Raw genomic sequence first — 13,213 nt, 5'->3', positions numbered from 1 at the left:
AAGGTCAAAAGAATGTTAATTGCTACTATCATGACTAGTTTTATGTGACTCTGCATATAATCCTTCTCTATTATTATCTGAATGGGTAGACACCAACAAAATTAATACTGAAGACTCAGAATCTAGAACGTAAGGGCGGAAATCAGAACGCCACGATATTCGTGTAAGATGTATAGGATGTGAAAATTCTAAAAGGTCAGAAGACTATAATGTTGAAATGTAGTATGGTTGCAGGCAGAACATCAGTATTCAGGAACCAGAGTTGATGAGGAAACTAACCTTGCTGTGCATGGGGTGGTGGGGAGTAGGGGTTGGTCAGAGCCAAATAGCACTTTTTAAAATCCCACCTACTGGTTCTGGGTGTCTCCTAACTCTAGTATCCACAAGGAGATGTCCATCCAGCTAACCCAGCTCAGCAAGGCAGAGACTAAGAAACTATCCGCCATGGCTTCAGGAGCGGCAGGAATGCGGGGAGTAAGGCGGGAGGAGCAGGAAGTGGGGAGGGAGGCTGTATTTATCCATTTTAATTCAGCTCCTGTTCACCGGGCCCCTTCTGGACTGTGGGCTCATGAGGCATTGTGGTCATGCAAGACTGGAGCCTGTCATTATCAGCGGGAACCACTACCGCCACCACCTCAGGGCTAGGGGCAGAGGTTGCAGCAGTCTGAGAGCTGCTCATCATCCCAGGGACCCTGCCCCATGCAGCAGAACTGGCTGGAGGCTGGGTCCTAGTCGGTGGGGAGATGAGGCTACATAGGGCCCTAGGTCCCTAGACCCAGGAGTGTGGCCCTTTCCTGCCCGGGCAATGATACACTCTAACAGGGGTGAGGGTAGGGGTCTGGCAAGTAGGGCCCGCGCTCGTAATCAGGTGCCCTGCTTTGTTTTTATCCAAAGTTCCTATCACCTAGTGACCTACCTCATGTCTTACATATTTTATTTCTCCTTCATCTTCCGAACCAGACTGTGAGTCTGTGAAGGGAGCCAACAGCTCCACTCTGCTCACGGTTGTCCCTAGCACCTAGGGACGCCACTGTGGACTCCGCACACAATAAGCGTGCCATCCATTCTGTTCTTGGACGAAGGAAAGACGCTGATTTCGCAGCCCTGCGCACAGGGATTCTTCGCACGCTGGATCACACGATTCTTGCAGAAACTAGTGAAGGCTGTGCATTTTCTACCCAAAACTCACACAAGTCACGTGCTGATGCAGACACTTCTCAAAGATCACACACACACACACACACACACACACACACACGCCCAGCCCCACGCTCTGCACAGGCCACAGGTTTTTCGCCAAGCCTCACTCTCGCCCTCCTGCCAGCCGTGAGATGAAAGTCAAGGGCCTCTTTCCAGCACTATCCGTTTTGGGTTTTCCTTGTGCCCCTCCAAGGAAAATCACAGAAAACAGCAAGAACCAGTACTTGTGATCACTCCCTATGTACCCAGCACTGCGCCCACACGGTCTCAGCCCATCACCTCCACCTCCCCGGGCTCAGCGTGGTTACCTGAGGCACATCCTCTGCTCTGAGTAGAGAGCACTTTCCGAACCCCTTTCTGAACCACCACGCTATTGGTCTCTAAAATAGATTTACCCTCCCTTCAGGTGTCTGGTTCTCAACATTACCTGAACCACAGGCTACCTTTTTGAGGCTGGGTCAACAGGGAGCAAAACCCCAGAAAAATACACAAAAAGACACTGTCAGGCAAATTCCCAGGCGGCTCCCTCGCACCTCCCACCTCCCCTAACCCCCACCCCCTAGCCATTGGATCCTGTAGACCCCCGAGCCAATAACCAGGCATTAAGCACCTGGGGTACGGCATGGGTGGCAGGGTCCCTCTCTTTTCTGGACACCCCTGGGAATCCTCCCCCCAATAATTCTTCAAACTGCTGCTGTGCTTCCCGACCCCCACCTTCTTAACTAATACCGCACTGCTTAACTGGGCGTCCCCGCGAGTGAGTGTGTGTGTGCGCGCGCGTGTCTGGGGGCTGGGTGTTGGGGGGGGTCACTTCTCACACGCGGGGCGGCCAGGGAGAGGGGGGTGCTGGCTCCCTGCCCAAGAGCGAGACCCCTCCCCCAGTCCCCGGCCGCTGGAGGACTGTGAAGCTCAAACAGATGGACGGAGCCAAGGGGCGGGGGCGCGCGGATGGGGTGCGAGACGGCAGCGCAGCGGCCGGGCCTCCCGGCGCCCTGACAAAGGCGGGGCCGCGAAGCGCCGGACGCCTTATCTGCGCTAGCAGACCGGGCGGCCGGGCGGGCACCCACGGTCGGCGCTCGGGCGCACAAAGGCCCGGGGCCGGAAGGGGGGGGTGGGGGGCGCGAAGATTAATTGCCCAATCAAGTTGTCGGCGCTGGGCGGGGGCGGGGGCCGCGGCCCCGGGGGACTCGGGGCAGCGCATAATGAAGTGTGCAAAAAGTTAATTTGCTCCGCGACTCGCTGCTCACCACAATCAAAGGCGGGCGGCGGGGAGCGGAGGATCCAGGAGTGTGCACCCCCCACCGTCCCCCCGCCCCGACACCAGCTCGTGATCCAGAGGTGGGATGAGGGGGTCACAGGCACCCTCAAAGCTGGGGGCGGAGGTCACCAGACGTGCGCCCTACTCCCACTTCCTCCCTCTGTGAGTCTCCGGGCAGGTCCCGTCCCCTCTCTGAGCGCCACTCTCCTCTCCTGGACTCACAACGGTTGACATTTCTGGAGCACTCACGCTGCTGGGCACAATGCCAAGTGGCCAAGCGTTTCACTGGCGCTGTCTCCTTTTATCTCACAACCCGAGCATCCGTTTTGAACCCAAGGTACAGAGATGCTCAGGAAGTACTCCAAGGTCACAGGGCTCTTACCCAGCTCAGTCTTAGGTGGAAAACAGCATGGTGGAAAGGGTCAAAGACAAAATACACAGAAAAATTGGGGGCGGGGGGCGTCATTACTCACACTATTGCAAAAGGGAGAGCATCTCAGATCCCAAGATCAGAGTGTCTGGGCAGGGTGGATTTGCCTTTGACTTTTACAGGGATGAGGAGACAGGTTACAGGTGGAGGGATTTATAGTGGGGATTGTCTTACAAATAGGGGATGTCTCCATCAGTCCAGTGAAGAGGAAATGTTCATCTCTGTGTCTAGCTAGTTTCAGAGGGGACACATACTTCTAATCTCAGCTAATCAACCATGAGACAAAGAGTGGGAAGTGGGAGGGTCCTTGGCCTTGTCAGCAGGTTCCAGCAAAAGGAGAAATTTCACAGGCCAGCAAGGGAGTCATCCTCCAGTCTTACAGGAGACAATAGAAAGAGGGGACTCCATCTTTTCTGAGTCTTAACGGGGAAGGGTGCCTTGTTTTGCTAAGCCATTTCCCTGAACAGAAAAGGTAGGGAGACTTCAGAAAACAAAAAGTTGGGGGATCTCTGGACCCTTGCTGTTTTTCAGGAGCAGGGGACTCAGGTAAAGTTTAACATTGTCAGAAGAGTGGCTGACAGCACAGGTGGAGGTTCTGGTACCCTGTAACGGAAGCTTTGCTGAGTGGCTTAAAAACCCCTGCCTGATGAAGCACTCATTCTCAGTAAATATAAATGCCCCTTTACCATTCCCCTGGACAATGTGACCTCAGGCAAGTCACTTAACCGCTCCGTAAAATGAGAGCAATGATAACGATACTCACCTTCTAGGATACTCTTATCAGTGGCTATATTAACAACAAGCACAAAGCAGAGCCCTAGAACATGGTAGGTGCTCAGTTAATGTTAGCTATGGGCCCGGTGTGGTGGCTCGCACCTGTAATCCCTTCACTTTGGGAGGCCAGAACAGAAGGATGGCTTGAGCCCAGGAGTTTGAGACTAGCCTGGAGAACATGACAAGACCCCATCTCTACAAAAATAAAAATAAAAATTTAAAAATTTGCTGGGCATGGTGGTAGTGTGCTTCTGTAGTCCCAGCTATTCAGGAGGCTAAGGATGGATTGAGCCCGGAAGGTCAAGGCTGCAGTGAACCGTGATCATGCCAGTGCACTCCAGCCTGAGCCAGAACGAGAACCTGTCTCAAAATAAAACAAAAACAAAATGTTAGCCGTGAGTACATACTACTATTTTCTCCCTAAGTAGTGGTGTCAGGATTTGTACTCAAGCTGCATGTTTTCAGAGACCACAGGCTCATCACTAGGGCACACCAACAGCTCTCTGTATATGGTTTCAGTCTTCAAACACCAAACACATCCTGAACCTGTGTTCCAGGTACTGGGCGCCCTGACATGAAAAGGAGCAAGCCAGCTCCAGACAATGCCACAGAAGCCACAATGGCTATGGGGGCTCAGAGGGAGAGCCATGGTCCCCTCCTTTAGAAGTGGCTTCCAGGACACAGCTAGGCTCAGCCTCTGGTTCTGACTGGTGGCTCCTGAGTCCTGGTTCTCTGACCCGCTGCTCAGGCCCATCCCTGGGCCCAGGCCAGACCAGAGCACTAGCGAGGGAGACCTTGAGGATGATAGGAGCCAAGCTTTCAAGCAAGAAGGGGTGGAGTCACAGCCAAACCAAGATTTATGGGCCCGATCATAATAATGAAAGAAGAAAAGAAAAAAAAGGACGCGTGTTCGGCAATGCCCAGGGACCAGGACTGCTGCCCTATTACCAAAAATGTCGTCGCTCTCAACTCTGCAAATTAGCATAAAACATGCTGTTTTGCATTCATTTGCATATCATTTCCATGCTAATGACTTGACGCCACAATGCACCCAGTCCCCTAAGAGGTTTCTGGTCTTAGCTTCTCTCTCAGCGCCTGCCCCTTGTCTTGTATTGAGAAAAATAGGAGATCTGGGTTCTAGGCTAAGCTGAGCCACTCACTCTGGGCAGATCCCTGCTCCTCTCTGAGTCTCAGTTTCCCTGACCGAGCTGAAGGAGATAAACTGAGCAGGGATTTTCAAATTATGCTTCAGTAGGCCTCTTGGGGTCTGTAGACACAGAGACAGGGGAGCAGGTGGGGCAGGCACCCCCCCCTTCAATCCCCTGCTAACAGCTGGGCTCTGAGTAAAATTTCTCCTGAGCAATGCAGAGCTTCTCTGTTAAAAACAAAGACCGAAAAGTTTGCAAACAAATGAACTCAGATTTCTCCACTGAGTCTTTCCAGGGCAACATTCTCTAAAGATGTTAATAATAATGATCAGAGTTAAACTATATAGCACTTACCATAGGGCAGTTGCTGTTTTAAGCACCAGACACATATAATGCACTTAATCCTCCTACAGTCCCTGTAATAGGTGTTATTATTATACCTCCATTTTACAGATGGGTAAACTGAGAACGAAAGGTTGAGTAACTTAGCTAAGTTCAAAGGGCCACTACATGGTAAAGATTCAAACCCAGGCACTCTGGCTCTAGAGTCCACACCATGAGTTTATCCAGGTCAACCCGTCCATTGCACAGATAAGGAAACTGAGGCCCAGAGAGGGAGAGAAAATTTCTAAGCATGGCACTGAAACTGCCCCTTGAACCTTTCTGCCCAAGCCCAGGGAAGAATGGCTGAAGAAGGGAGGCCTGGGGTTTCAAAGATGGTCCAGTGGGCATGCAAGAGTAAAGGGTGCCTTCTTTGTGGCCGCCACCAGAGCCTGCGTCCTCCTCCTCAGCCAGCCTAATCTCAGCTGATAGACTCCAGGGAACAGGCCCCTGAGCCAGGCAGGATGAGCCCCTAAATCAGGCAGCCAGCAGGCTGGTAAGCGCCAGGTGTGCTGGCCAGAACTGATACACAATGCCCTGCCTGACTGTGCAGGTGGAGGCACCACAGAGGGGGGCCCTGATGAAGGGGGGGAAGGGGAACTTTCTGCAGAGACAGGCAGTGCCAGGCTAGCAGGTGTTTGGCCCCCGCCCCTTGGGGGTCTGGCTGGAAAATTCTTAGATGCAAAGACTACCCAACCCCCACCCAGGGGTGACCTGTAGGGGGCTAGTCATCATTCTCTCTATTCAGTGTCTCTCCAGGACACTCTGGACTCTCTCCAGCCCCTCCCTCTTGCCAGCCTACCCCTCTCACCCCGCTCCAGCAGCCTCGGCCTTCTCTCCATTCCTTTCTCACACCAAACTCAGTCCTACCTCTGCACCCTGCCATTTGCTCTTCCGTACCCCTGGAACAGCATTGGGCCCCCTTGCATGCTTTGGGTCTCAGCTCAAGAGTCACTTCCTGGAGAGGCTTTACTGGCCACCCCATCTAAAGTTAACTACCAAGACCGCATCCCCCATTACTTCCTAGCACTTCAACCTTGTTTTCTTCTCAGCTATGATCACAATCTGAACTTTGTTTATTTTCATGTCTCTCATTGAGTGTGTCTCCACCACTATTTTCTCACTGTAGGAGAGTCAGGACCATCAGTAAAGTTCTTCATAAATATCTGTTGCAGGAAATAAATAAAGAGGAAAGACAGTGCTGCAGCTGACTTATTTGGTTGGTGTTGGTATCCCCCTCCTTGATCCAGCCCTGGAACGTGAACTTCACAGGGCAGGGATTTTTTCTTTTTTTTTTTGGATGAAGTTTCTCTCTTGCCCAGACTGGAGTGCGATGGCATAATCTTGACTCACTGCAATCTCTGCCTCCTGGGTTCAAGTTATTCTCCTGCCTCAGCCTCCCAAGGAGCTGGGTTTACAGGCACGAGCCACCATGCCTGGCTAATTTTGTATTTTTAGTGGATATGGGGTTTCTCCATATTGGTCAGGCTGGTCTCGAACTCCCAACCTCAGGTGATCTGCCCACCTCGGCCTCCCAAAGTGCTGAGATTACAGGCGTGAGCCACCGTGCCTGGTCAGAGGAAGGATTTTCTGTCTGTTGTGTTTACTGCTGTGTTCTCAAGGGCTAGCACTGTGCTGGTACACAGTAGGTGCTCAATAAATATTTGTTGCATGAAGGAACAGTGTGCAAGAGCTCTGGACTGGGAGTCAGGAAACCTGAATCCCTTCCCAGCATTGTGTTTGATGGAGTATAGGACCAACGGCAAGTTCCTTCCCTTCTGGGCCTTCAGTTTCTTCTCTAAAAGCTGGACTTCAAAATCCCTGCTACAGGACCATGGAAGGTCAAGTGTGGCTTGTCCTCATTCACTCCCCAGGGATGGCAGAAGATGCAAATGCCAGCAGGCAAGAGGCAGGCAGACCTGGGTTACCACCCAGGCATGGTTCTCACCTGGCTGTGTGACCTTAAGGAATCATAGTCCCTGCCCCATTTCCAAAGGGGGACAGCGGCTACGAGGACTGCCTGAGACGAAGGCAGACACAGAGCTGTGAAGTGTAAACTGCTCTGCCCATAAGTATCTTTTCTCATCAGCAAGGCAGTGCAGCGGGGCTCCACATCACCCAGCATGTGCTATTTCTTTATCTATAAAAGGAGCTCCCCATAGTACCAACCTGACACATTGCAGGGGCTTTATAACCACAGTCCTCTTAGAGTCAGTAAGTGCCATGGTGGCTCTTCATGTCTGATCATTTGGGTTTCCTAAGTCGTTATTTGTGGACCACTTCCATCCCCTTCTCACCCACCCACCACGTTGCACCCAAGCAAGTGCCCCTACTATGTGCCTGGTGGGTACTACGGGGAGCTCCTTTTACAGATAAGGAAGCAGAGCACATATAGGATGGAGCTGTGGCAAGAGGATAACCCACATAATCAGAGGGCAAAGGGAGACCCAAGGTGAGAATGGAGTGGGCAGGGTTTGACTTCAATGTTGGGGTGAGCTGGGGAGGATGGGGCTGGGGGAACCAGGGCACGAGGCTGAAGAGGGAGCCACGGTGAGATCAGGCAGCCCTGGGGGTCAGATGAGGATTTAGTCTTTATCATGGAAGCAGTGAGTGCTACAGGATCATTTTAAGCACGGAAGTAAAAGGATTTAAGTTTCAAAACACTTACTCTGGCTTCCAGGTGCCAGGTGTGGCTGGCATTCCAAGTGATTTGCCATGTCCTGCAGTATGAGAACCCCCCACCCCACCAGTGTAGCTGGGTGCATGGATGCCAGAATAGAGACCGCACTTCCCAGCCTCTCTTGCAGTTAGAGGTGGCCATGTGTATGCATTCCTGCCACGAAGAGGTAAGCGGAACACCAAGTACAACTTCTGAGTCGGCACGGAAGTGGTGAGGGGGCGGTCTTTAAAGAGAGCAGAGCATTCTTTGCTTCATCCTCTTTCCCTCTGGCTGGAATGTGGACATGATGGCTGGAGAAAGGTGGACTTCATAGTCCACCTTAGACTATGAAGTGTCGAGGGTGGAATAAGACAGAAGGAGCCTGGGTCCCTGAGGATCAAAGAGCCATTATGCCAACCTGGGACCGTCTGCTTCCAGATTGGTAATAAGAGAGAGAAATCAGGGTCTGTCCTCTTTAGTTCACTCTTCTTGTGGGCTCCCTGCCACTCTCAGCCAGCTCCAAACCCAGTAGATCCAGTTGGCACAGATGATCTTGGAGCTCTGTGGCCCACCTTGATGCACAGAGAAAGGGGATGCTCCTGGGTCTTCAACTTCCTGTTCACACTGACTGTAGTCTCCCAGCCCTGCCTGTCCAGCTCTGTCCATCCAAGGGCGTAGCCTAAGTCAGCCCAGAGGAATAGGCTGGGCTCTCTGACTGGGCCAAGCTCTGATAGGTGCAGAACTCATTAGAGCCTGAGACCAGGCCTCCTGCTGCTACCCTCGCAATTTTGAGGAGCAGGACAGGGAGAGGATGATGGTCAATAGCAGGGTGGCACTGTCCATCTCTTGGGCCACTTCCAGCACCTTCTCACCCACCCTCTACATTGCACCCAAGCAAGCTTCTTAGTGCCGTCTCCCGGCCTCATGAATTCCACACATCAGTGTCCTCCCACAGCCCTCCAAGGCCCTTGGGATGACATCCAGTCACCTATGTGGCCCACCAGGCCATGTAGGACATGGTCTCTGCTTGATTCTTCAGTGCTCAAACTCATGAGCACAAATCCCAGCTCTTCCTTGTAGAAGGTCTGTGAACTCAGGCAACTTGCTAAAGCATTTTGGGTCTTAATTTCCTCATCTTTGAAACAGAGTTAATAATAACAACTACTTCCTAAGTTGTGAAGCTTAAATGAGTCAGTACAGGGGTTCTGGTGATTTGCTGCTGCATAACAACACTAACATGTAGGACTGTTAACCATTTTCTTGTGCTAACAGATTCACACAGAGCACACTGGGGGTGGCTTCCTTCTGTTTGACAGTATCTGGGGCCTCGGTTGAAAACAGTTGAAGGCTGGGACTAGAATCATCTAGAAGTGTCTTCCCCTCACTTTTGTGGCAGTTAGGAGTGGCACAGTGGAGACTGCAGGCCAGAGCATCCACATGTATCCTCTCCGTGGGTCTTGGGCTTCCTCCCAGCTTGGAGACTGGGTTCCAAGAGTTCCAAGATGAGTGTCAAGCAGAAGTAGCAGAGTTTGTTCTTCCTTCCTTCCTTCCTTCCCTCCTTCCTTCCTTCCTTTCTTCCTTCCTTCCTTCCCTCCTTCCTTCCTTCCTTTCTTCCTTCCTTCCTTCCCTCCTTCCTTCCTTCCTTCCATCCTTCCTTCCTTCCTTCCTTTTATCCTTCCTTCCTTCCTTTCTTTCTCTCTCTCTCTCTCTTTCCTTCTTTCTTTCTTTCTTTCTTTTTTTTTTAGAAGGAGTCTTGCTCTGTTGCCCAGGCTAGAGTGCAGTGACGCAATCTCGGCTCCCCTCAACCCTCCTAGGTTCAGGTGATTCTCTCGCCTCAGCCTCCCGAGTAGCTGGCATTACAGACTTACGTCACCACACTCGGCAAATTTTTCTATTTTTATTAGAGATGGAGTTTTACATGTTAGTTGGCCAGGCTGGTCTCAAACTCCCGACCTCAGGTGATCTGCCCGCCTGAGCATCCCAAAGTGCTGGGATTACAGGTGTGAGTCACTGCGCCCAGCGGGCATGGTCCTTTCTAACCACATTTTATTCCTGGAAGCAATCAAGAGAGAGGACACAGGCCCTACTTCTTGATTAGAGGAGTTTCAAGGAATTTGGAGTCATATTTTAAAATGGCTTGAACAGTGCCTGATCCCATAAGCACTTATACGACAGCCAGGAGCAGTAGTAGTGGTCTAATGGTACCAGGGTTCAGTCCTATGTGTGTTGAAATTGTCGTACCAGGTGACACTAGTCACAAAGGGGTTAATGGAGGAAGCATGGGGACAGGTCCCTGGGACCTGACATCCCACCTAGGCCAGACAGGCACTGAAGAATACAGCTAAGATAATATCAGCTGAAATGTCTTGATCCCATGCCAGGCACCAAGCCAAGCACTTTCCATGAATGATCTTGTATCATCCATACAGTAATCCAAGAGGCAGATCCTATCATTATGCCCATTTACAGGTGAGAAGCCAGAGGCTCAGAGAGGTAAAGGGTCTTGCCCAAGGCCACACAGCCAGGAAGGGGCACAGCCAAGATTTGAACTCAGGCAGTGGGTTGTCAGCCCTGGTCCTCATTTCCCGAGACTAAGCTGGGCAATAGTCCAGCCTGCCAGGTGGAACAGGCCGTCCTGACTGTTTGGTGACAGACAGGGAGGGCTTGTTCTGCCGGACGGAGAGCCAGGACCAGGAGGTTTGTCAGCTGCAAGCCTACAGCCACAGGCTGGGGGAATGGGGCCAAGACCTCCGTCTGGAAGAGTGGGGGAGGGAGTGTGTGGAGAGAACCCAAAGAGCCAGGCAGGCCCCCTCCAGAGGCAGCCGAGCACTAAGGAGTGGAAATAAAGCCCAGGGATCACAACAGGGCCTCGACTTCTGCTTCCTGGAGCCCTAACCAGCTTGTCACTGGTCTCCCACCTGGAACAGAGCTCACCTGCTACCGGAGGTCAGGAGGTCTCAGCTGTAGGGTGAGGCGGATGGGGAGAGGACCACCATTCCATTCAACAGCCAGGGAGAGGGCACAGAGGGGCACTTTCAACAGCAACAAGCGCGCCTTTGGGGGCAGGGTCAGGATGTCTCTGTCTTCTCACCTGCTCCCTCTCCACCCTTCCCTCCTTCCATTCCTTCCTGCCATCCCCTCTTCTATTATTTACTCTACACTTCACTCCCTATTCCTCTTCCTCCTGTCCTCACTCCTTCCCTTCTTGTCTTCTCTCCTTCCTTCCATTCCTTCTCTACATGGAACCTCACAAATGGGAGAAACTACATTCTCCAAAGACAAGGGGAAACCTGGTCTGAATTTGGCCCTAAAAAAATCCATTTTATGGATGTCACCATCAAATGAAACATGAGGCCGGGAGCCATGGCTCACACCAGCACTTTGGGAGGCCAAGGCGAGAGGACTCCTTGAAGCCAGGAGTTCAAGACCAGCCTGGGTAATACAGGGAAACCCAGTCTCTAGTAAAAATAAAAAATTAAAAAGTTAGCTGGGCATGGTGGCATGCTCCTGTGGTCCCAGCTACTCAGGAGGCTGAGGTGGGAGGACCTCTCAAGCCCGGGAGGTTGAGGCTGCAGTGAGCCATGACTGCACTACACTCCAGCCTGGGCAGCTGAATGAGACTCAGTCTCTAAAACCAAAAGAAAATGTAAAGTGAGAAAGAAACATGATTCCTAAGCTGTCACAAAACCAGCCCTAACAGTGTCATGAGCCTGTGATTACTTCCCCTGATCCCCCAGAACTTAGCCAGAAAAGGGGCGTCAACTCCTCTTTGCCCCCCTAAGTATAGATGGCATCCCCCAGGGTGTGTGAGTATCCTGGGTGTTCCTGAGGGGCTCACAGGGCGTGGAGAATGAGCTGGTTCACCTTGCGTTAATGGCTAATACCCCTCTGAGCCTCCGTTTCTTTCTGAAACAGTTTACAATTTTGTGGGTTGAGACTGTGACATGCAGTTGCACTCTGTCACAGGAGTACTTCGGCCTTGCTTAGTCCCTTGCTGGCACAGGCCTCTGACCTTTCTCCCAGGCCTGGAGGCAGAGCCAACTCCCAGCTGATGTTGGCAAGAGTCTGGGAGGGTGGACAGGCAGGCTGTTGGGGCCGGCCGCATGCCCAGAGAACCTTCTGTGCCACTGTTCCCTCAGCCAGGCAGTCCGGGCCCACCGGCCACTTCCTGTGCCCCTGGCAGGACAGGGCTGCAGGCCCCTCCTCTCTTGCATCTCTGCTCAGCTGATGGTGGTGGCCACCCCTCCTCCCCTCAGGCCCTGGAAACAGAAGTCTCCAATATAAATGCAAATTCGCTGCGGTCCCCAGTCTCGGCTGGCAGCTCCAGCCTGTGCTGCAGGCTGGGGACAGGAGCTGACACTGGCCCAGAGGAGATAAGGCACTTCTGGGCCACCCCCGCCCCCCAGAACCAACCACTCCTCAGCCTGTCAGCTCCACGAAAACCCCAGGGAGTCCCAGCCAGCTTGCTTCTTTTCCTCTTCACTGTCCTGAAAGGCCTACACCAGGCTGCAAAGGCCCCCCTTGCCGCAATTAAGGAGGGGGCATCCCTCAATGGTGAGGATGCTCACCCGCCTGCCCTCCAGGGACTGGCAGGAACAAAGCGGGAAGCAGGACAGGTGGGTAAAAGGATGGCACGACGATGTGAGGATCCCACCTCTGCCCCCATCCTCCACTAGGCTCAGGGCCACCCTAGCCCATAGCATTCCTTTGTGTGAATTAGACACAGGTACCCTTTCTTCCTGGAGCAGCCCCCTGGTGGGATGAAAGTCATCCCCTTAGCCTCCAGTTGGGCTCCCAGGAGCCCAGCACAACTTGCACAGCTATAGGCTACAGCCTTTGGCAGGACCCATCTCGTCTTTGGGACTTGGTTTCCCTTTGGCCAGGGAAATCATCTAGAGAGGCCCCCAGTGTTGCATAACTCCACTGTAGGCGAGTGCTGGAAGCCCCTGGAGTTGGATAAGGCAGCACCACAGGTGAGGCCTCTCTGGCTTTGATATTTTACCATCCTTTCATCCATAGGTCCTGGACACTCCATTCCCTAAGCCATGACTCCATGATTCTTTTTTTTTTTTTTTTTTTTTTTTTGAGACAGAGTCTCACTCTGTCGCCCAGGCTGGAGTGCAGTGGTGGGATCTCAGCTCACTGCAACCTCCACCTCCCAGCTTCAAGCAATTCTGCTGCCTCAGCCTCCCGTGTAGCTGGGATTACAGGCATGCGCCATCACGCCCAGCTAATTTCTTGTATTTTTAATAGAGACAGGATTTCACCATGTTGGCCAGGCTGGTTTTGAACTCCTGATCTCAAGTGATCCACCTGCCTCAGTTTCCCAAAGTGCTAGAATTATAGGGGTGAGCCACCGCGTG

At 52.4% G+C, this 13,213-nt stretch overlaps 1 long non-coding RNA gene across 1 annotated transcript in view; it reads right to left on the bottom strand.

Annotated features, from left to right (window-relative positions):
* Window positions 1-13,213, bottom strand: part of LOC119469244 — a 49,207-nt gene that overhangs the window by 28,778 nt on the left and 7,216 nt on the right. Inside the window, exon 2 of the long non-coding RNA XR_005198054.1 lies at window positions 7,140-7,143. This is a non-coding gene — a long non-coding RNA (uncharacterized LOC119469244). The remainder of the gene's footprint in view (window positions 1-7,139; window positions 7,144-13,213) is intronic.

The sequence above is a fragment of the Cebus imitator genome, unplaced genomic scaffold (genome assembly GCF_001604975.1).
Source record: "Cebus imitator isolate Cc_AM_T3 unplaced genomic scaffold, Cebus_imitator-1.0 Scaffold18, whole genome shotgun sequence".
NCBI classification, from domain to species: Eukaryota; Metazoa; Chordata; class Mammalia; order Primates; family Cebidae; genus Cebus; species Cebus imitator.
Note: the sequence above shows the minus strand (reverse complement) of the source record. Positions and strands in the feature narration are given on the sequence as shown.